General features: G+C 41.0%; 1 protein-coding gene across 2 annotated transcripts in view; it reads left to right on the top strand.

Annotated features, from left to right (window-relative positions):
• LOC123760679 (fibrinogen C domain-containing protein 1-like) overlaps positions 1 to 23,541 on the top strand; it is a 175,643-nt gene that overhangs the window by 15,795 nt on the left and 136,307 nt on the right. The window lies entirely within an intron of this gene.

The raw sequence follows: 23,541 nt of genomic DNA, 5'->3' as shown, positions 1-23,541 counted from the left end.
TGTGTGTGTGTGTGTGTGTGTGTGTGTGTGTGTGTGTGTGTGTGCTTACTAGCAAATTGGTTTCCAACAAGTGTAATAGAGGAATGTGGATCAAGAAATTAGTAATAGAAAGTGAATACTATTGCAAGTCGGAAATAAAGCAGAAAATCCCTTATTGTAATACAAGCGAATTAATATATCAGTGTTATAACCCAAGTAACTGGCAAGTGAGGGCCTCCAGCCCCGGCCTGGGACAACAACGGGTCAACTGTACAGTTTCTGGGACCCTCACCCTCCACCGTGCGATAAGTACTGACCATACAGTAGAACAAATAGACATATATATTGTTACAAATATACGGTATACATATAATATTATAAATATATAGATATATACAACAAAACAAGGCAAAATGGAAGTAAATAAACAAATTTGTGGCCACTGTAACAACTCCTTAAAGTCGAAGGCAACGGGAATTGAATGTTATATCTGTAAGAATAGATTTCATTCGGCTTGTACAGGAGTGAGTAACACTACGGCACTGAGAGCTGGCCACTTGCTCTGGGTGTGTAAAAATGACCTGCCAACGTGGAATATCCTAAAAAACCTTCTAGATAACATGACGCATGAACGGAAAACATCGTTCATTGAAAGCGTACCAGCCATCCAGAAGGAGAGGGAAAGGAACAGCAATAATTCTAATATACAAGGGGCGGCCGCTATAGTCAGGGATGAAACAGAGGCTGAAACTCAGGAAGTTGTAAACTCTGACTCAGTAGGCCCGGATGTAGATGACAGTAAACTAGAAAGTGTAACAGACAGCACTGACAGCTCGATAGGTACAGACACTACAACTGTTCCCGATAGAGCGAGTCAGAACAGAAGGACAGACTTATGCAAATTTTATGCAAAGGGCATATGCAGACATAGATATGCTGGTAATAAGAAAGGATTAGAATGCAGTTACCAACATCCTAAAAAATGTTTAAATATGCTTAGGAAAGGTGAGAGTCGATTTGGATCAATATGTAGGTTTTCCCATCCTGACATGTGCCAAACCTCACTGGAGGACAGAAAATGCTATGACCTCAGCTGCCCACACTTTCACGTCAAAGGCACGGAACGCTACATAAAGAGTGGCAAGCAGGATAATGAATTTGGAGGAAACTCTATAATTTTTGTATACCAGACCGAAAGAGAATTCAAAAGGAGGAGCATGGAAAGTGTATGGAACTGGATGCCAGATCCACTTGCATTCCAGAATTACAGATACAATTATACACCGAAAGGGAACTACAACTACGACAGGCAACTGCCCTACAACAATCAGTACTGGTCAGAACAACTCATTATGTCCATGCATAATGGGCTTGCCGAAAAAGTCTCCCAGTCAAACTAACCCTAATAGAGTAACCTCATTCATCTTTGCCAACATACAAGGGCTGAAAACAAGAACAAACAACAAAGTACAGTTCATAAATGGCCTCCTCACGGAGTCAAATGCAGTATTTGGAGCTTTCACAGAAACCCATGCAAGGGAATTCTTAGACAGTTTTTTTTTTATTATTATTATTATTTTCTACCACAGACGTGGCCATACATTTACAATGCTAACATGCATATATACATTTTCTTCTGTCCTCCATGGACAGGGTTAGAGAAGTGTTAAACATATAGTTCAAGGGTTTATTGAACACTCAACCACAGAAGGTGATTCGGTGCTTTTAAAATGCTAAGCTAACCTACATCCGTAAATACATAGATACACAGATTTACGTATGCCCTACATAAAGTGTTTGATGTGTCTTTTACATAGTGTCATTAATGTACATTCTTAGACAGTGAGATCTGGATTCCAGGATATAACCTATACAGGTGTGATAGGAAAATTAGGTCACATGGAGGAGTGGGTCTGTATATTAGGGAAGATCTTGTATGCTCGGAGCTCCTAAACGTTACAAATGAGGTGGTAGAGGTACTGGGATTAAAAATAGAGAAAATAAATTTAGTGATTATTCTAATATACAAACCGCCAGATGCAACGGCTAAGGAATTCACAGAACAGATAAACAAAATAGAGAATAGCCTTGATAATTTGATAAACCCGATACCTGATATTATCTTCCTAGGTGACTTCAACTTGCCTAGTCTAATTTGAAGAATAGCTAACAATAATATTATACCAGGAAATCTATCGGGACCTAACCAACCACAGATTAGAGAACTACTTAGATTCTGTGACAAATTTTCACTCAATCAGCAGATATCGGAGCCAACGAGAAATGACAATATTCTAGATCTGGTCTTTACGAACAATGAGGACATTATCAGAGACATTACGATATCAGATACCACATACTCAGATCACAAGCTCATTGAAGTGCAAACGACCATCAATACTCAGAATAGACCTAAAACGTTGATAAAGCGAGAGGGGCTATTCAGTAAATTCAATTTTAATAATAAAAGGATAGACTGGGAGATAATAAACAGGGAACTTAAAAACATTCCATGGGAAACTGTTCTAAGTAATACAAGTCCTACAGAAAGAATAGAAAAACTGACTTCGGAAGCGTATCAAGTCTGTCTGATACATGTTCCTTTGAGGAAAGCCAGAAAGAGATCTTACGTAGAAAGAGAACGCAGACGACACTATAAACGCAGGAAAAAAATAACGGAACTGCTTATGCAGACACGAATTTCCCGTCAAAGAAGGAATAATTTAAATAGGGAGATTGAAGAAATCGAGCGGAAATTGAAACACTCATATGAAACTGAAGAAAAGCAGTTAGAACAGAAAGCAATTCAGGAAATAAAGAAAAATCCAAAATATTTCCTCACATATGCGAAATCAACAGCAAAAACCACTGCCAGTATTGGACCTATTCGTACAAGTGAAGGTTCATACACGGAGGATAACAATGAAATTAGTGAAATCCTAAAAAAGCAGTATGAGGACATGTTTAGCACTCCAATAAACAACATGAAAGTGGAAGATCCAGACAATTTCTTTATGCGGGATTTTCAAACCCCGGTAAATATAACTGATATAAACACGAGCGCACTAAATTTTGAAAGAGAAATTGAAAACATGCCCATGCACTCGGCCCCAGGTCCAGACTCATGGAATTCAATATTTATAAAGAAATGCAAAGTGCCGGTAGCACAGGCACACAGTATAGTGTGGAGGAAGAGCTTGGATACCAGATGCACTTAAAGTAGCAGACATAGCCCCTCTACACAAGGGAGGGAGCAAAGCATTGGCAAAGAATTATAGACCAGTTGCACTAACATCGCACATCATAAAAGTATTTGAGAGAGTGATCAGGAGTCAGGTCACACAATATCATGGAGACCAATGACCTTCACAACCCAGGCCAACATGGATTTCGAGCGAGAAGATCGTGCCTCTCACAGCTACTTGAGCACTACGACAAAGTTACTGAGGCATTAGAAAAAAACCAGAATGCTAATGTGATATACACGGACTTCGCAAAGTCTTTCGATAAATGTGACCATGGCGTGATAGCACACAAAATGAAGTCAATGGGAATAACCGGAAAAGTAGGACGCTGAATACTCAGTTTTCTGTCAAACAGGAATCAGTGAGTAACGGTCAACCATATAAAATCTAATCCAAGTGCAGTTAAAAGCTCTGTACCTCAGGGTACAGTCCGTGCACCGCTGCTTTTCCTTATTCTCATGTCAGATATAGACAAAAATACAAGTCACAGCTTCGTATCATCCTTTGCAGATGACACAAAAATCAGTATGAAAATTATCTCGACTGAAGACATTGAAAAACTTCAAGCTGATATTAATAAAGTTTTCGACTGGGCATCAGAAAATAACATGATGTTTAACGGTGATAAATTCCAGGTACTCAGGTACGGTAAAAATGAGGACCTTAAACATAATACAGGGTATAAAACACAATCAAATGTACCCATAGTAGGAAAACAGCATGTAAAGGATTTAGGAAAAATAATGTCTTACGACCTAACGTTTAACGAGCATAACCAAGCAAATGTTGCGACAGATAGAAAAATGATAGGATGGATTACAAGAACTTTCAAATCCAGGGATCCCATCACAATGGTTGTACTCTTCAAGTCACTTGTGTACTGCTCAGTACTCACTTCCCCCTTCAGAGCAGGAGAGATTGCTGAAATAGAGGGAATACAGAGAACATATACGGCACCCATAGACGCGATAAAGCACCTAAATTATTGGGATCGTCTCAAAGCCCTCCAAATGTACTCACTGGAAAGAAGACGAGAGAGATATCAAATAATATACACCTGCAAGATCCTGGGGGCCAAGTACCAAATCTACACAGTAAAATAACAACGTACTGGAGTGAACGTTATGGAAGAAAATGCAGAATAGAACCAGTGAAGAGCAGGGGTGCCATAGGCACAATCAGAGAACACTGTATAAACATCAGAGGTCCGCGGTTGTTCAACGTCCTCCCAGCAAGCATAAGAAATATTGCCGGAACAACCGCGAACATTTTCAAGAGGAATCTAGATTTATTCCTCCAAGGAGTGCCGGACCAACCGGGTTGTGGTGGGTATGTGGGCCTGCGGGCCGCTCCAAGCAACAGCCTGGTGGACCAAACTATCACAAGTCAAGCCTGGCCTCGGGCCGGGCTTGGGGAGTAGAAGAACTCCCAGAACCCCATCAACCAGGTACCTATAGTCACTATGGTTGGATGAGAATAGAACCTATAGTCACTATGGATGGACGTACACAGTATCTATAGTCACTATGAATGGACGTACATAGTACCTATAGTCAGTATGGATGGACATACATAATACGTATAGTCACTATGGATGGATATACACAGTACCTGTAGTCACTATGAATGGACATACACAGTACCTATAGTCACTATGGATGACCATATACAGTATCTATCGTCACTTTGGATGGACATACACTGTTCTTATAGTCGCTTTGGATGGACGTACACTGTTCTTATAGTCGCTATGGATGGACGTACACAGTACCTCGTCACTATGGATGGACGTACACAGTACCTCGTCACTATGGATGGACGTACACAGTACCTCGTCACTATGGATGGACGTACACAGTACCTCGTCACTATGGATGGACGTACACAGTACCTCGTCACTATGGATGGACGTACACAGTACCTCGTCACTATGGATGGACGTACACAGTACCTCGTCACTATGGATGGACGTACACTGTTCTTATAGTCGCTATGGATGGACGTACACAGTACCTCGTCACTATGGATGGACGTACACAGTACCTCGTCACTATGGATGGACGTACACAGTACCTCGTCACTATGGATGGACGTACACAATACCTATAGTCACTATGGATGGATGTACACAGTACCTCGTCACTATGGATGGACGTACACAGTACCTCGTCACTATGGATGGACGTACACAGTACCTCGTCACTATGGATGGACGTACACAGTACCTCGTCACTATGGATGGACGTACACAATACCTATAGTCACTATGGATGGATGTACACAGTACCTATAGTCACTATAAATAGACATACACAGTATCTATAGTCACCATGAATGGACATACATAGTACCTATAGTCACTATGAATGGACATATATAGTACCATAGTATCTATAGTCACTGTGGATGGACATACACAGTACATATAGTCACTATACATGGACGTATATAGTACCAATAGTCACTATAGATGGACAAGCATAGTATCTATAGTTACTATGGATGGACAAGCATAGTATCTATAGTTACTATGGATGGACGACCAGAGTACCTATAGTTACCTTGGATGGACGAACAGAGTACCTATAGTCAATATGGATGGACGTACATTGTACATATAGCCACTATGGATGGACGTACATATTACCTATAGCCACTATGGATGGACGTACATATTACCTATAGTCACTCTTTATAGACGTACACAGTACCTATAGTCACTATGGATAGACGTACATAGTACCTATTGTCAGTATGGATCTATCTTGAGGTTATCTTTAGATGATTTCGTTAATTTTTTTAGTGTCCCTGTGGCCCGGTCCTTGACCAGGCCTCCACCCCCAGGAAGCAGCCCGTGACAGCTGACTAACACCCAGGTATCTAATTTACTGCTAGGTAACAGGGGCATAGGGTGAAAGAAACTCTGGCCATTGTTTCTCGCCGGCGCCTGTGATCGAACCCGGGACCACAGGATCACAAGTCCCGCGCGCTGTACTCTCGGCCGACCGGCTCCCTTGTCGGATGCACATACATAATACGTATAGTCAATATGGATGGATATACACAGTAACTGTAGTTACTATGAATGGACATACGCATTATCTATAGTCACCATGGATGGACGAACAAAGAATATACTGTATAGTCACTATGGATTGACATACATAGTACATTTATTTAATGTGGATTGACGATCATAGTACCTATAGTCAATAAAAATAGACATACACAGTACCTATAGTGACTATCGATGGGCGTACACAGTACCTATTGCCACTGTGGATGACACATAGTACCTATAGTCACTATGGAAGGACTAACATAGTACCTATAGAAACTATTTATGTATGTACACAGTACCTATAATCATTATTGCTGGAGGTACATAGTACCTATTTTCACAATGGATGGACTTACATTAAACAACCAGACACTATGGATGGATGTACATAGTACCTAAAGTCAATATGTATGGACATTCACAGTACCTATAGTCACTATGAATGGATATACACATTACCTGTAGGTACTATGGAAGGACATACACAGTACTTATAATCCCTCTGATGGACATATACAGTACCTATAGTCACTATGGATGGACGTACACAGTATCTGTATTCACTATAGATGGACGTACACAGTACCTTTTGTCACTATAGAATGACGTACACAGTACCTATAGTCAATATGGATGAACATACACAGTAACTATAGTCACTATGGATGGATGAGCATAGTACCTATAGTCACTATACATGGACGTATATAGTACCAATAGTCACTATTGATGGACATACACAGTGCCTATAATCACTATGGATGGACATAGATAGCAACTGTAGTCACTATTGATGGACGTACTTAGTACCTATAGTCACTATTCATGGTCTTAGGCAGTACCTATACTCACTATAGATGGACATACACTGTACTTATAGACACTAAGGGTGGACGAACAAAGTGTCTATAGTCACTATGGATGGACGTACACAGTTCCTACAGTCACTATGGATGGACGTACACAGTTCCTACAGTCACTATGGATGGACGTACACAGTTCCTACAGTCACTATGGATGGACTTATTTCCCTCCGAGGGACATTCATCTGGGAGGGGGAATTCCCCTTCAATAATGTCCTCTCGTCCCCATGTTTCACTAATGCCAATGATGTCTGTAGTCTCTGCTTCGGTATATGCACACAATTCATCAAATGTGTTCCCCAGGCTTCTGGCCTTGTGGAGAAAGTGTAAGAAGTGTAAAAATGTAAAGTGTTTCTTTAGAAGCACTTTAATTTTTTTTTCGTGGTTCCTAATAAGCTGTGAGATGGCTTCTAGATTCTGTACATTATTATTCTATTTGTTGTCACTCCTGTTTTGTGCCTCTTGGTCCTCCGAGATATATAGTGTTAGTTCTGCCTGGCAGGTTGGTGGACTACTTCCTCTCCTCCATCTACTATTGTCATCACTCGTCCTCTCCTCCATCTACTATTGTCATCACTCGTCCTCTCCTCCATCTACTATTGTCATCACTCGTCCTCTCCTCCATCTACTATTGTCATCACTCGTCCTCTCATGACTAATAGATTGAATTTTTGTTTGCATCTAAGCTACTTAACTTCTTTAACTTTCCTCTTAGCACTCTGTCGTTGTTTTGCTGTTCAAGTGTGTGGTCTGGTGAGATATAGACATGGTTGTACCCGTCAGGATCGTCTAGGTTATGCACACTGGTTAGTGTTTTTCTTGTGTGTTAAAAGTTTACAAGGGTTAAGCATACTATACTTGCTTCCATCTTACCTAACCTCTCCACACTGGATAGACAAAGATCTTAAAGGTTGGATCATAAAAATGACGGGAGACCCGTGACGGTGTGGTCTCAATGTTGGCCGTTTGGAAGATGTTGATGGTTGTTTCTTAGAATTAGACTTGATATGAGCACATTGTGGTCAATACTGCTGCTGCTGCTTCTTTATAATAGGTGCAGTTTCTGTGAAAGTTTTCTGTTCCGGATTTCTGCACGAGAGCTGATGTTTGGAGACACATCACAGTGCAGGCATATCATTCATACAATGATTATTACAAATTACTGCGAGCTATCAAGGTTTCCCATAGTTAAGTTACTGTACTCTGACTGGAAGCAACTACAAAAACTGTTTAAATCCTCGGAAAATCGTCAATTTAATGATTGATAACATGAAACTTGAAAAGGCACATGTGTGGGATAATTCCCAGTGGGCATTAATGTGTTCTTCATTTTATTTATTTATTGATTTTTAGTTTAATTATTTATATTGTATTTACTTTATAAATGAAACTTATTACATTTATAAAGTTTTTATAAATATAAACTTACTTTTATAAACTTTTTATATAAACTTTTGTATAAAGTTATACATTTTTCGTATGAAATGTCATACGAAAATGACATCGCAAGCAAGGCAAAGACTCAGCCTAAATTGTTGCTTAGCCACATCAGGAGAAAAACAACAGTAAAGGAACAGGTTATGAAATTAAGGATAGGGGCAGAAGGATTCACTACAAACGACAAGGAAGTGTGTGAGGAACTGAATAAGAAATTCCAAGAGGTCTTCACCTTAGAGCAAGGAGAAATCCCAGAGATAAGAGAGGGAATAGCTAACCAGGAACCACTGGAAGAGTTTGAGATTACCAGCAGGGAAGTAAGGAAGTGTTTACTAGAGTTGGATGTGACAAAGGCTATAGGCCCAGATGGAATCTCCCCTTGGATACTAAAGGAAGGAACAGAAGAACTGTGCCTCCCACTCTCCATAGTGTATAACTAATCTCTGGCAACAGGGGAACTGCCAGAAATTTGGAAAGCAGCTAACGTAGTCCCGATGTACAAGAAAGGGGATAGACAGGAGGCACTGAATTACAGGCCAGTGTCCCTAACCTGAATACCATGCAAGCTGATGGAGAAGATTGTGCGAAGAAAGCTAGTGGAGCACCTGGAGCGAAAGAACTTTGTAACACAGCATCAACATGGATTCAGGGATGGTGGGTCCTGCCTCACAGGGTTACTTGAATTATACGACCAGGCAAGAAAGAGAAGGGTTGGCAGACTGCATATTTTTGAATTGTCAGAAAGCCTTTGATACAGTGCCACACAAGAGGCTAGTGAAAAAGCTGGAGATGCAGGCTGGAGTGAAAGGGAAGGTACTCCGTTGGATACAGGAGTACCTAAGGAACAGGAGACAACGAGTCAGTGTGAGGGGTGAGGTCTTAGATTGGCGAGACGTTACGAGTGGAGTCCTGCAGGGGTCAGTCCTTGGACCTATACCGTTTCTGATATATGTAAATGATCTCCCAGAGGGTATAGAATCGTTTCTCTCAATGTTTGCCGATGATGCAAAAATTATGAGGAGGATTGAAACTGAGGACGATAGTAGGAGGCTACAAGATGACGTAGACAGACTGAGTGAATGGTCCAACAAATGGCTGTTGAAGTTCAACCCGAGTAAATGCAAAGTAATGAAACTAGGCAGTGGAAACAGGAGGCCAGACACAGGATACAGAATAGGAGATGAAGTACTTAATGAAACGGACAGAGAGAAAAATCTAGGAGTTGATATCACACCAAACCTGTCTCCTGAAGCCCACATAAAAAGTATAACGTTTGCGGCATATGCGAGGCTGGCAAACATCAGAACAGCGTTCAGAAACCTGTGTAAGTAATCATTCAGAATCTTGTACACCACATATGTACGACCAATCCTGGAGTATGCGGCCCCAGCATGGAGCCCGTACCTTGTCAAGCACAAAACGAAGCTGGAAAAAGTACAAAGGTATGCCACTAGACTAGTCCCAGAACTAAGATGCATGAGTTACGAGGAAAGGCTGCGGGAAATGCACCTTACGACACTGGAAGACAGAAGAGTAACAGGAGACATGATCACAACCTACAAAATCCTCAGAGGAATCGACAGGGTTAACAAGGATAAACTATTCAACACTGGTGGGACGCGAACAAGGGGACACAGGTGGAAACTGAGTTCCCAGATGAGCCACAGAGACGTTAGAAGGAACTTTTTCAGTGTCAGAGTAGTTAACGGATGGAATGCATTAGGCAGTGATGTGGTGGAGGCTGACTCCATACACAGTTTCAAATGTTGATATGATAGAGCCCAGTAGGCTAAAGAATCTGTACACCAGTTGATTGACAGTTGAGAGGCGGGACCAAAGAGCCAAAGCTCAACCCCCGCAAGCACAAATAAGTGAGTACAAATAGGTGAGTACATCACAACCACACCTCACTATCACACCACACCATCACACTACCCCACCTCACTACCACACCACACTATATTACCACACTGAGTGAGGAGAGAAGCAGAGAGACAGTATGAAAATGACATCGCGAGTAAAACTAAGACCCAACCAAAGCTGCTCCACAGCCACATCAGGAGGAAAACAGCAGTGAAGGAACAAGTGATGAAACTGAGAAAAGGGGAGAACAGATGCACAGAGAACGACAAAGAGTTGCGTGAAGAACTCAACAAGAGATTCCAGGAGGCCTTCACAATAGAACAAGGAGAGGTCCCTGCACTAAATGAGGAGGCGACCTTGGAGGAATTTTACCTCACCAGTGATGAGGTCAAAAGGAATCTGTTGGAGCTGGATGTGACAAAGGCTGTTGGGTCTGACAGAATCTCACCGTGGATTCTAAAAGAAGGTGCAGAAACACTAAGTGTGCCACTCTTTATGGTGTATAACAGGTCACTGGAAACGGGAGACATTCCGGAAAGCTAGAAGACAGCTAATGTAGTACCAATTTACAAAAAGGGTGACAGGCAAAAGGCACTGAACTACAGGCCAGTTTCCCTACCTTGTATACCATGCAAGGTGTTGGAGAAGATTGTGAGAAACAAGCTCGTAGAGCATCTAGAGGGAAATAGCTTTGTAACACACCACCAGCATGGGTTCAGAGATGGTAAATCGTGCCTCACAGGCCTAATAGAATTCTATGACCAAGCAACACAAATTAGGCAGGAAAGAGAATGGTGGGCAGACTGCATTTCCTTGGACTGTAAGAAAGTCTTTGACACAGTACCTCACAAAAGGCTGTTACAAAAGTTGGAGCAACAGGCAGGATTAAAAGGTAAGGTGCTCCAGTGGATAAGGGAGTATCTAAGGAATAGGAAACAGTGAGTAACGGTGAGGGGGGGAGACATCAGAGTGGCGAGATTTCACCAGCGGGGTTCCACAGGGCTCTGTACTCGGACCCATCCTGTTTCTAGTATATGTAAACGACCTTCCAGAGGGTATAGACTCATTCCTCTCAATGTTTGCTGATGATGCAAAAATTATGAGAAGAATCAAAATAGATGAAGATAGACAGAGACTACAGGATGACCTGGACAAACTGGTGGAATGGTCTAGAAAATGGATACTAAAGTTCAACTCAGGAAAGTGTAAAGTAATGAAATTGGGCGAAGGTAACAGAAGGCTGAATACAATGTACCATCTGGGAGGTGATATCCTGCAAGAGTCAAATAGAGAGAAGGATCTGGGGGTTGATATCACTCCGAAACTGTCCCCAGAGCCCCACATCAAAAGAATATCATCAGCGGCATATGCTAGACTGGCCAACATAAGAACTGCCTTTAGAAACTTATGTAAGGAATCGTTCAGGACCCTGTATACCACTTATGTAAGACCAATCCTGGAGTATGCAGCTCCAGCCTGGAATCCATACCTAGTTAAACACAAGACGAAGTTAGAGAAGAATCAGAGGCATGCCACCAGACTGGTCCCGGAACTGAGAGGAATGAGCTACGAGGAAAGGCTAAGGGAGCTGAACCTCACAACCCTGGAAAACAGAAGAGTAAGAGGAGACATGATAACAACCTACAAAATTCTCAGGAGAATTGACAGGGTGGACAAAGACAAACTCTTTAGCATGGGTGGAACACGAACAAGGGGACACAGGTGGAAACTTAGTACCCAGATGAGCCACAAACATTAGAAAGAATTTTTTCAGTATCAGAGTAGTTAACAAATGAAATGCATTAAGTAGTGATGTGGTGGAGGCTGACTCCATACACAGTTTCAAATGTAGATATGACAGAGCCCAGTAGGCTCAGGAATCTGTACACCAGTTGATTGACAGTTGAGAGGCGGGACCAAAGAGCCAGAGCTCAACCCCCGCAAACACAACTAGGTGAGTACAACTAGGTGAGTACACTACCACTACCACACCATCATTACCATGCCACACTTCCACACAACCATTACAACACCACCCCACCACACTACCACACAACCCCACCGCACAATCATACAACCCAACCACTCTACCACACAACCCTACCACACAAAAGCACCCAACCACCCTTTCACCACTCCACCGTTACTACCACATCATCGCACGATATTACCTCAACACACTTCCACCACTACCACAACTAAAACACTGCAATTACTGCACGACACCATCATACTACCTCGCCATATTACCTCACCACACCATCACCAGACTACCAGTATACCATCACTACTGCACCACACTACCAGGCACAACACAACCACAAACACCATCAATGATTACCACCAACTATGACCATCTCCGCCAACTACAACCCACCAAGAACAACCACGACCACCACCATAGATTCTGCATTAGGTAAAAATAATGAATACAAATTATTGAAACCACCTTTATTATGCTGAATTTTGATTTTTACTAAATGTAGAATATATATATTTTTTTACATTTCTACATTTTATTTATAACATCAATCACGAAAAACGATTTTATGCAACATTTAAGGTTGACACAAGGTCTCGAATTTTGTTTAGCCAACGTTCGGCAGTAAGTTGTGGCAACCTATTTAGGACTTCATACAATAATGTATCTAATACGTGAAAACAAACGTTGCCGCTGCTTTCAAACTGTTTCCCAGTACGTTGTGGCTACCTAAAATTGTTTCCTGGGATCTTCCAACACTGCCACCAACCACCATCATCTACCAACACTGCCACCCATCACCACCATCTACCAACACTGCCACCAACCACCATCATCTACCAACACTGCCACCCATCACCACCATCATCTACCAACACTGCCACCAACCACCATCATCTACCAACACTGCCACCAACCACCATCATCTACCAACACTGCCACCAACCACCATCATCTACCAACACTGCCACCAACCACCATCATCTACCAACACTGCCACCAACCACCATCATCTACCAACACTGCCACCCATCACCACCATCTACCAACACTGTCACCAACCACCATCATCTACCAACACTGTCACCAACCACCACCATCTACCAACACTGTCACCAACCACCATCATCTACCAACACTGCCACCCATCACCACCATCTACCAACACTGTCACCCATCACCACCATCTACCAACACTGCCACCCATCACCACCATCTACCAACACTGCCACCCATCACCACCATCTACCAACACTGCCACCAACCACCACCATCTACCAACACTGTCACCAAATACTACCATCTACAAACATTGCCACCAACTTCAACAATCTACCAACACTGCCTCAACCACAACCATCTTCCAACACTGTCATCTACCACAACCATCTACTACCACTGTCATCTACCACAACCATCTACTACCACTGCCACAAACCAAACAACAACCACCAGAACAACGGATTTTAAATCAAGTAAAAATAAAGAGATTACTAAGAAATGTGAACTATCCTTTATTATACTCCTGTTTTATTTCAACTAATATTTTGTATATATATATATATATATATATATATATATATATATATATATATATATATATATATATATATATATATATATATATATATATATATATGTCGTACCTAGTAGCCAGAACGTACTTTTCAGCCTACTATGCAAGGCCCGATTTGCTTAATAAGCCAAGTTTTCATGAATTAATATATTTTCTCTAATTTTTTTCTTATGAAATTATAAAGCCCCATTTCATTAGGTTCGAGGTCAATTTATTTTTATTGGAGTTAAAATTAACGTAGATATATGACCAAACCTAACCAACCCTACCTAACCTAACCTAACCTATCTTTATAGGTTAGGTAAGGTAGCCGAAAAAGTTAGGTTAGGTTAGGTTAGGTAGGTTAGGTAGTCAAAAAAATATTAATTCATGAAAACTTGGCTTATTAGGCAAATCGGGCCTTGCATAGTAGGCTGAGAAGTGCATTCTGGCTACTAGGTACGACATATATATATATATATATATCGTCGCATATATATATATATATATATATATATATATATATATATATATATATATATATATATATATATATATATATATATATATATATATATATATATATATATATATGCGACGATGCTTCGACCCCATCAACTAGGTTTTGGTGTCCCCCATGGCTGTGAAGCAGCAGCTCATGCAGCACGAGCCTATATCAATCACCTCCCAGAAAATAAGGCATTAATTAAATTAGACTTTAAATATGCCTTCAACCAGGTAAAAAGGGATGTGGTACTGGAAGCAGTTCGAACCAGCTTTCCTTCTCTACTCCCCTTCGTCTCAGCAGGGTACTGTAGGGAATCGACGCTGCTGTTTGGGGAACATGAAGTTGTTTGTGCAGAAGGTGTCCAGCAGGGAGACCCACTCGCCCCTTTTCTTTTTTGCTTGGCTGTTAAAGAGGTCACAAGCAGGTTGACCAGCGAACTCAACATCTGGTTCCTGGACGATGGCTCCCTGGCAGGGACACAGGAGTCCCTGCTAGAAGATCTACAGCTGGTAAAATCTAAGGGAGAGGAGTTAGGACTCACCCTAAACCCATTAAAGTGTGTAATCATCTCATATAGCCAACAAACCATAGATGCAGTGCGAATCATATTGCCAGGAGCCCAAGTGATCGCTCCCACCGACAGTGTGCTGCTAGGGGCACCTCTGGGCTCGAGCGCCATTGAGGTAGTCCTCGAAGAAAAGCTGAACGACCTGAGGAGGATGGAGGGAAGAATAGGGGCTTTGGACGCCCACGATGCTTTGTACCTTCTCACAAGGTGCCTGGCTTTGCCCAGACTGACCTATTTCCTCAGGTGTGCTCCCTCCTTCGACAGCCCAAAATTAACAGAATATGACACACTCCTAAAGACAATAACTATGAAAGTGTTAAACCTCTCCCAGCAAGATGACCAGTGGGACCAAGCAACGCTGCCAGTTAGACTCGGGGGGGATAGGTATTCGCAAGGCGACACAGTTAGCATTGCCGGCATTCTTATCCTCGACCAGTGCAACAGGTAAATTAGTTAAGGAAATACTACCAGAACATCTAAGAGACTCCATTGGGATTCATGATCCCAAATTCGCGGAAGGAGCCGGTCAGTGGGACACTCCTGTCAACTCTCATCCTCGACCGGCTTTTCCAAATGACTGCAAACAGTCCAAATGGGATAGCCCCATAGTGGAGAACATCGCCACATCATTGCTGGAGGCAGCGTCCAGGAAGGACAAAGCGCGTCTTCTAGCTGTGCAAGCGCCCTATGCCGGGGACTTCCTGTTGGCAGTCCCTAATTCCGCCTTGGGCACCCGCCTGGACCATCGGACCCTAAGTATTGGTGTTGCTCTGCGCCTTGCCGCCCCTATCTCCACCGAGCACCGGTATATTTGCGGCCATGCACGGGCAGACGAATACGGCAGCCATGGTCTCATCTGTCGTAAGACACAGGGAAACATTGCCAGACATGAAGCAGTCAATGACATCATCAAGAGAAGTTTGGCTTCAGCTGGGTGTCCAGCACAAAGGGAACCTCAGTTGTGCAGGCCTGACAACAGCCAAAAACGCCCAGATGGAGTCACCCTGCAGCCGTGAAGGGAAGGTAAACAGGTCGTGTGGGACTACACGTGTGCTTCTACATTGGCTGATACCTATCTACCTTACAGCGCAGCTGAGGGAGGCGGGGCGGCCACCTTCAGGGAGACCCAGAAAACTAACAAGTAGAGGGACCTAGAACGTTGTTACAGGTTCGTGCCAATAGGCTCGGAGACTCTGGGCGCCTGGGGTAAATGTGCACTTAAGTTCCTGAAGGAGCTGGGCGAGGAACTCATAGGGAAGACTAGAGACCCAAGAGCGGCCAGTTTTATGTTCCAGCGTCTCAGTGTCGCTGTTCAGAGGGGAAATGCGTGCTGTATCTTGGGTACGCACCCGACCCCCGCGGAGCTGGACGAGGTCTTCGAACACTGATTGTTATATTGTTATATAAGTGTGTGTTTTCTGTAAACTGTAGCATTGCAATAAAATCAAATAAAAAAAAATAATAGGGGTGGTAGGAGAGGAAAAGATTAAAGTATTCAGTGAGAATCCGCAAGGTCTTCTCTGAACACTATTTATTTTCTTCTTCGAGAATGTGGGTCCCTTTAATCAAACCAGTGGTGGTACCCCTGAATATAAATAAATATATATATATATATATATATATATATATATATATATATATATATATATATATTTTGACGATAATCTCTTTCAAGAGAGATTGAGCCTGCTCTTACCTACTTAAAGTTACGTCAAGTTAACAAGTATAAGATGCTACATTCAAGATACGTCACCGGTAGCACAAAACGTATTGACCAAAACGTGTGTATATATATATATATATATATATATATATATATATATATATATGCAACAATGATCACAAAAACACTGATCCAAGTATGCAGAATAACCACATATGAAAAATAGAAAATGCTTAACGCGTTTTCGGCTAATTCGCCTTCATCAGAGCAAAGTAGAATGAAGATAAGTTTGCTGATCAGACCTTTATATCCGCCTGGGCAGATCACCTGACCACCAAAAATAAGTGGAGGAAAGGAATTATAAGAAAGAAGGTAACTGCAGAAGGCCTATTGGCCCATACAAGGCAGCTCCTTTTAATATCTCCAAGTGCCATACGTGTTTAAATGATTGCTATATTGTTTTGACGTGCTATATTGAGGCTTAAATAGGGATCCAACTTGTACATACCGGGGCTCACATTAAGGCTGTTGTTACAATGTTTGATCAGAGCAGACTCGATCACGTTTCGTTCAACAAAATCCTTACTTTTAACAATACATTTTGCCCCTGTGAAGTCGATAGAATGATTACATAAACTGGAATGTAAATACAATGCACTGGATTGCTGGGCTGTACGAATAGCGTATGAATGCTGTTTTAAACGCGAGGAAAGAGATTTACCTGTCTGGCCGATGTAAACACATGCACACTCATTACAAGGGATGGAATACACACAACCTGCTACAGACGAGGGCGAGTTCTTAATTAACATGGACTTAACTGTATTATCATTTTTGAACACTAGATTAATATTAAGGTTCTTCAGGGCTGGGGCAAGATTTACTAGACCCTCGGAATATGGTAATACCAACGAATTTTTCAGTTCTGGTTTCGACTTAGTAGTCTGTTTGTAGAAAGTCCTTTTTGCTTGACCAAACGCAAGATCCAAGATCGATTTTGGGTATTTTAACTTCTTCCCAATTTCAAATATATTTGCTATTTCTTCATCGAAAAATTCCGGACTACAAACTCTCAGTGCTCTGAGAAACATACCAGAAAAAACTGCCCGCTTGACCTGAACATGATGATTTGAATAGAAATGTACATACGAGCACACATTGGTAGGTTTCCTATACACATTGAATTTGAAACTTCTACCAATTCTATGAATCATGATGTCTAAAAAAGGCAGAACACCATTCACTTCGTTCTCAATTGTGAATTTAATTGACGGAACCAGCGAATTGATTTGATTGAGAAAATCAGTTTCGTCATGATTAACCGGCCACAGGCACAAAATATCGTCAACGTACCTGTACCAAAGCAAATTTGAGGGTAAAATCCTGGGAAGGATATTTATTTCGAAACATTCCATGTACAGATTGCTCAAAACAGGGGAGAGGGGATTACCCATCGCCATGCCAAATGTTTGTTTATAAAATGAATCATTAAAGCTGAAATAATTATCTTTAATGCACAATTTTATAAGTTCAATAATGGTGTTAGTAGGCAAAGTTAAATTATACCTTGGGAGTAGATCCCGTAAGAATGACAACAGATCATCAACAGGAACCCTAGTGAACAGAGCCGTCACATCAAAACTCACAAGTTTAAAATCATAATTTAATTTCAAACTAGACAACTTGTTAACCAAGTCCAAGTTGTTTGTTATGTGTGAGTTGGAAATGGAACCTACTACTGGAGACAAGACTTGGACAAGCCATTTGGAAAGTCTATATGCCACAGATCCAACAGAACTAATAATAGGTCTTGCAGGATTATTCGGTTTGTGTGTTTTAATAATTGTAGTCCGGAATTTTTCGATGAAGAAATAGCAAATATATTTGAAATTGGGAAGAAGTTAAAATACCCAAAATCGATCTTGGATCTTGCGTTTGGTCAAGCAAAAAGGACTTTCTACAAACAGACTACTAAGTCGAAACCAGAACTGAAAAATTCGTTGGTATTACCATATTCCGAGGGTCTAGTAAATCTTGCCCCAGCCCTGAAGAACCTTAATATTAATCTAGTGTTCAAAAATGATAATACAGTTAAGTCCATGTTAATTAAGAACTCGCCCTCGTCTGTAGCAGGTTGTGTGTATTCCATCCCTTGTAATGAGTGTGCATGTGTTTACATCGGCCAGACAGGTAAATCTCTTTCCTCGCGTTTAAAACAGCATTCATACGCTATTCGTACAGCCCAGCAATCCAGTGCATTGTATTTACATTCCAGTTTATGTAATCATTCTATCGACTTCACAGGGGCAAAATGTATTGTTAAAAGTAAGGATTTTGTTGAACGAAACGTGATCGAGTCTGCTCTGATCAAACATTGTAACAACAGCCTTAATGTGAGCCCCGGTATGTACAAGTTGGATCCCTATTTAAGCCTCAATATAGCACGTCAAAACAATATAGCAATCATTTAAACACGTATGGCACTTGGAGATATTAAAAGGAGCTGCCTTGTATGGGCCAATAGGCCTTCTGCAGTTACCTTCTTTCTTATAATTCCTTTCCTCCACTTATTTTTGGTGGTCAGGTGATCTGCCCAGGCGGATATAAAGGTCTGATCAGCAAACTTATCTTCATTCTACTTTGCTCTGATGAAGGCGAATTAGCCGAAAACGCGTTAAGCATTTTCTATTTTTCATATGTGGTTATTCTGCATATATATATATATATATATATATATATATATATATATATATATATATATATATATATATATATATATATATATATATATATATATATATATTGGTGTATACTGGCAGCAGGTTTTCTTTCAAACATGTTTCATTGAATATGACCGCATATTCTGTATTTATTATTTTCTGGTTTAGGGCTTCTATCCCTCTAACTATTTTCTTAGCATCAGGGCTTAATTGAAATAGGAGTTCTCCAAAACTCATTTTCGTACTTTTAAGGTGAAGAAAAGAAGTGATTTACTATAGAGTGTATTACACTTATTTGTATAATTTGCACGACGTTTCGAACTCCATGGTTCATTCTCAAGTGAACAGATCTTACAATACTAGTTGATTTTATTCCCGCATTAGGTCAGGTGATAATATAATGAAGGTGAAAACATGGGGGGATACATAAGGGATAAACATAGGGGCTGCAGAAGGCTTATTGGCCCATACGAGGCATCTCCTATCCAAACACAAAGATTAATCCAGTGTAATTGGCCTGTTATGTTGGACATTGTCTTCTGTGTTGGCATCGATATGTTCTTGTCTTGTCCTTACTCTCATGGTGGGTAGAGTAAATAGTTCCGTGATTTGGGTGTTCATGGTAGGTCGCTCTATTCTTATGTGAATTGCCTCAAGAATTTGTAATCTTCTTGAATCTTGGGTTTTGTCTATTATGCAAGTATTCTTGTTCAACATTTCTCTTGTTAGAGTAATGTCATGGGCTTGTCTCATGTGATTCCTAGGGGCACCAGATTGAAGATGGCATGTCAAACGCCTCGTCAGCTTGGTCGACGTCATACCTATGTACTTACATTGAAGGTTACATCCTTCGTGGGGGCAAGTGTACATGTATACAACGCTTGACTGCTGTAGAGGGTTCTCCGTCGGCTTCGGGCTGTTTTTGATAAGGAGTTCGGAAGTCTTCTTGGTTTTGTAGAATATTATCAGGTTTATGTTTTGGTTAGGAGTAGTGCTTTTTACTCCTTTACGGATTATTTCTTTCATTATTCTTTCCTCTTTTATATGTTCACTGTGCATGGTTGATTTGTAATACAATTTTATTGGGGGTGTTGTGGTTTCTGTTCTAGGTTCTGAATTATACCAACGGTCCAAGTGTCTTCTTTTAGCAGCGTTTATTTCCGCGTTGCTATATCCGTTGTTCACCAATACCTGAGTTACTCTTTCAAACTCTCTACTCACGTTGCTCCATTCAGAGCAGTGGGTAAGCGCTCGACGAATATAAGCATTGAGAACACTGGCTTTGTATCTTTGGGGGCACTCACTTCTACCGTTCAGGCATAATCCTATGTTGGTGGGCTTGGTATATACGTTGGTGCTTAAAGAGGTTCCTGTTTTTGTTATTAGTACATCCAAGAATGGCAGACTGTTATTTTCACTATTTTCATGTGTAAATCGGAGTACTGACTCTCTCTCTAGGTGTCTTTTTAGGTCAATTAGTTCATCTGAGTCTTTTACTATTACGAATATGTCATCTACATAACGGCAGTATACAGTTGGTTTTTGTCTGCTACTGAAGACCCTATCTTCGATGGTTCCCATATAAAAAAATTACATTTACAATTACAGCAATCAACGCAAAGAAAGGTAGTGTGCATTTCAATAAACTTCAAGGCGACTATGGCTTAGGTTATGCCTACGGCAATGTTAAGACGCATAAACCAGGTAACCCACTACGCCCTATAATCAGCCAAATACCAACCCCAACTTATCACCTGGCAAAGAAACTCAATGAACTCCTAACTCCATACACTCCAAGTAAGTTTAGTCTACAATCATCAGCAGATTTCCTAGAATTGATCAAATCTACCCAGCCCGATGGAATCATCGCTTCCCTGGACGTTGAATCCCTTTTTACCAACGTCCCAGTCGACACAACCATAGGAATGATACTGGACAGAGTATACAGAGACGATAGCACCCCCAAATTAGACATACCTGAGCCACACTTGAAAAGTCTTCTCGAGGCATGTACAAAGGAAGCCCCTTTCATCAGTCCACAAGGAGACATGTATTTACAAATAGACGGAGTAGCAATGGGCTCCCCCTTAGGAGTTTTATTTGCTAATTTTTATATGGTAACCATCGAAGATAGGGTCTTCAGTAGCAGACAAAAACCAACTGTATACTGCCGTTATGTAGATGACATATTCGTAATAGTAAAAGACTCAGATGATCTAATTGACCTAAAAAGACACCTAGAGAGAGAGTCAGTACTCCGATTTACACATGAAAATAGTGAAAATAACAGTCTGCCATTCTTGGATGTACTAATAACAAAAACAGGAACCTCTTTAAGCACCAACGTATATACCAAGCCCACCAACATAGGATTATGCCTGAACGGTAGAAGTGAGTGCCCCCAAAGATACAAAGCCAGTGTTCTCAATGCTTATATTCGTCGAGCGCTTACCCACTGCTCTGAATGGAGCAACGTGAGTAGAGAGTTTGAAAGAGTAACTCAGGTATTGGTGAACAACGGATATAGCAACGCGGAAATAAACGCTGCTATAAGAAGACACTTGGACCGTTGGTATAATTCAGAACCTAGAACAGAAACCACAACACCCCCAATAAAATTGTATTTCAAATCAACCATGCACAGTGAACATATAAAAGAGGAAAGAATAATGAAAGAAATAATCCGTAAAGGAGTAAAAAGCACTACTCCTAACCAAAACATAAACCTGATAATATTCTACAAAACCAAGAAGACTTCCGAACTCCTTATCAAAAACAGCCCGAAGCCGACGGAGAACCCTCTACAGCAGTCAAGCGTTGTATACATGTACACTTGCCCCCACGAAGGATGTAACCTTCAATGTAAGTACATAGGTATGACGTCGACCAAGCTGACGAGGCGTTTGACATGCCATCTTCAATCTGGTGCCCCTAGGAATCACATGAGACAAGCCCATGACATTACTCTAACAAGAGAAATGTTGAACAAGAATACTTGCATAATAGACAAAACCCAAGATTCAAGAAGATTACAAATTCTTGAGGCAATTCACATAAGAATAGAGCGACCTACCATGAACACCCAAATCACGGAACTATTTACTCTACCCACCATGAGAGTAAGGACAAGACAAGAACATATCGATGCCAACACAGAAGACAATGTCCAACATAACAGGCCAATTACACTGGATTAATCTTTGTGTTTGGATAGGAGATGCCTCGTATGGGCCAATAAGCCTTCTGCAGCCCCTATGTTTATCCCTTATGTATCCCCCCATGTTTTCACCTTCATTGTATTATCACCTGACCTAATGCGGGTATAAAATCAACTAGTATTGTAAGATCTGTTCACTTGAGAATGAACCATGGAGTTCGAAACGTCGTGCAAATTATACAAATAAGTGTAATACACTCTATAGTAAATCACTTCTTTTCTTCACCTTAAAAGTACGAAAATGAGTTTTGGAGAACTCCTATTTCAATTAAGCCCTGATGCTAAGAAAATAGTTAGAGGGATAGAAGCCCTAAACCAGAAAATAATAAATACAGAATATGCGGTCATATTCAATGAAACATATATATAATATATATATATATATATATATATACATATATATATATATATATATATCATATATAATAGAAACTACTTTTATGCAGCATTTCAGGTTGCCACAAGGTCTAAAAAAAATTTACCCAACGTTGTGAAGTAATTTGTGGCAACCAATTTACGACTCTCCACACATTAACATGATTCCTTAAAAACGAAATTTGCCACAGCTTCCCAGGTACGTTCGGGCAACATAAATTGTTTGCTGGGTAGAGTATTTCAGGGCATGGAGTGTATTGCAATGCCTGGAGTGTACATTTCTTCCTGGAGAGTACTTCAGAGCATGACGCTTACTTTAGAGTCTTGAATGTAATTCAGGGCCTGAAATGTGCTTCAGGGTATGAAATGTACTTCTCATCATTATGTGTACTTCAGAGTCTGGAGCGTTTTTCAGGGCCTGCAGTGTACTTCAGTCTGGAAAGTACTTCATTGTCTGTAGTGTCTTTCAGGGATTGGGGTGTTCTGTGGGACCTGGATTGTACTTC

This window comes from Procambarus clarkii, chromosome 21 (assembly GCF_040958095.1).
Source record: "Procambarus clarkii isolate CNS0578487 chromosome 21, FALCON_Pclarkii_2.0, whole genome shotgun sequence".
Classification (NCBI taxonomy): domain Eukaryota; kingdom Metazoa; phylum Arthropoda; class Malacostraca; order Decapoda; family Cambaridae; genus Procambarus; species Procambarus clarkii.
Note: the sequence above shows the minus strand (reverse complement) of the source record. Positions and strands in the feature narration are given on the sequence as shown.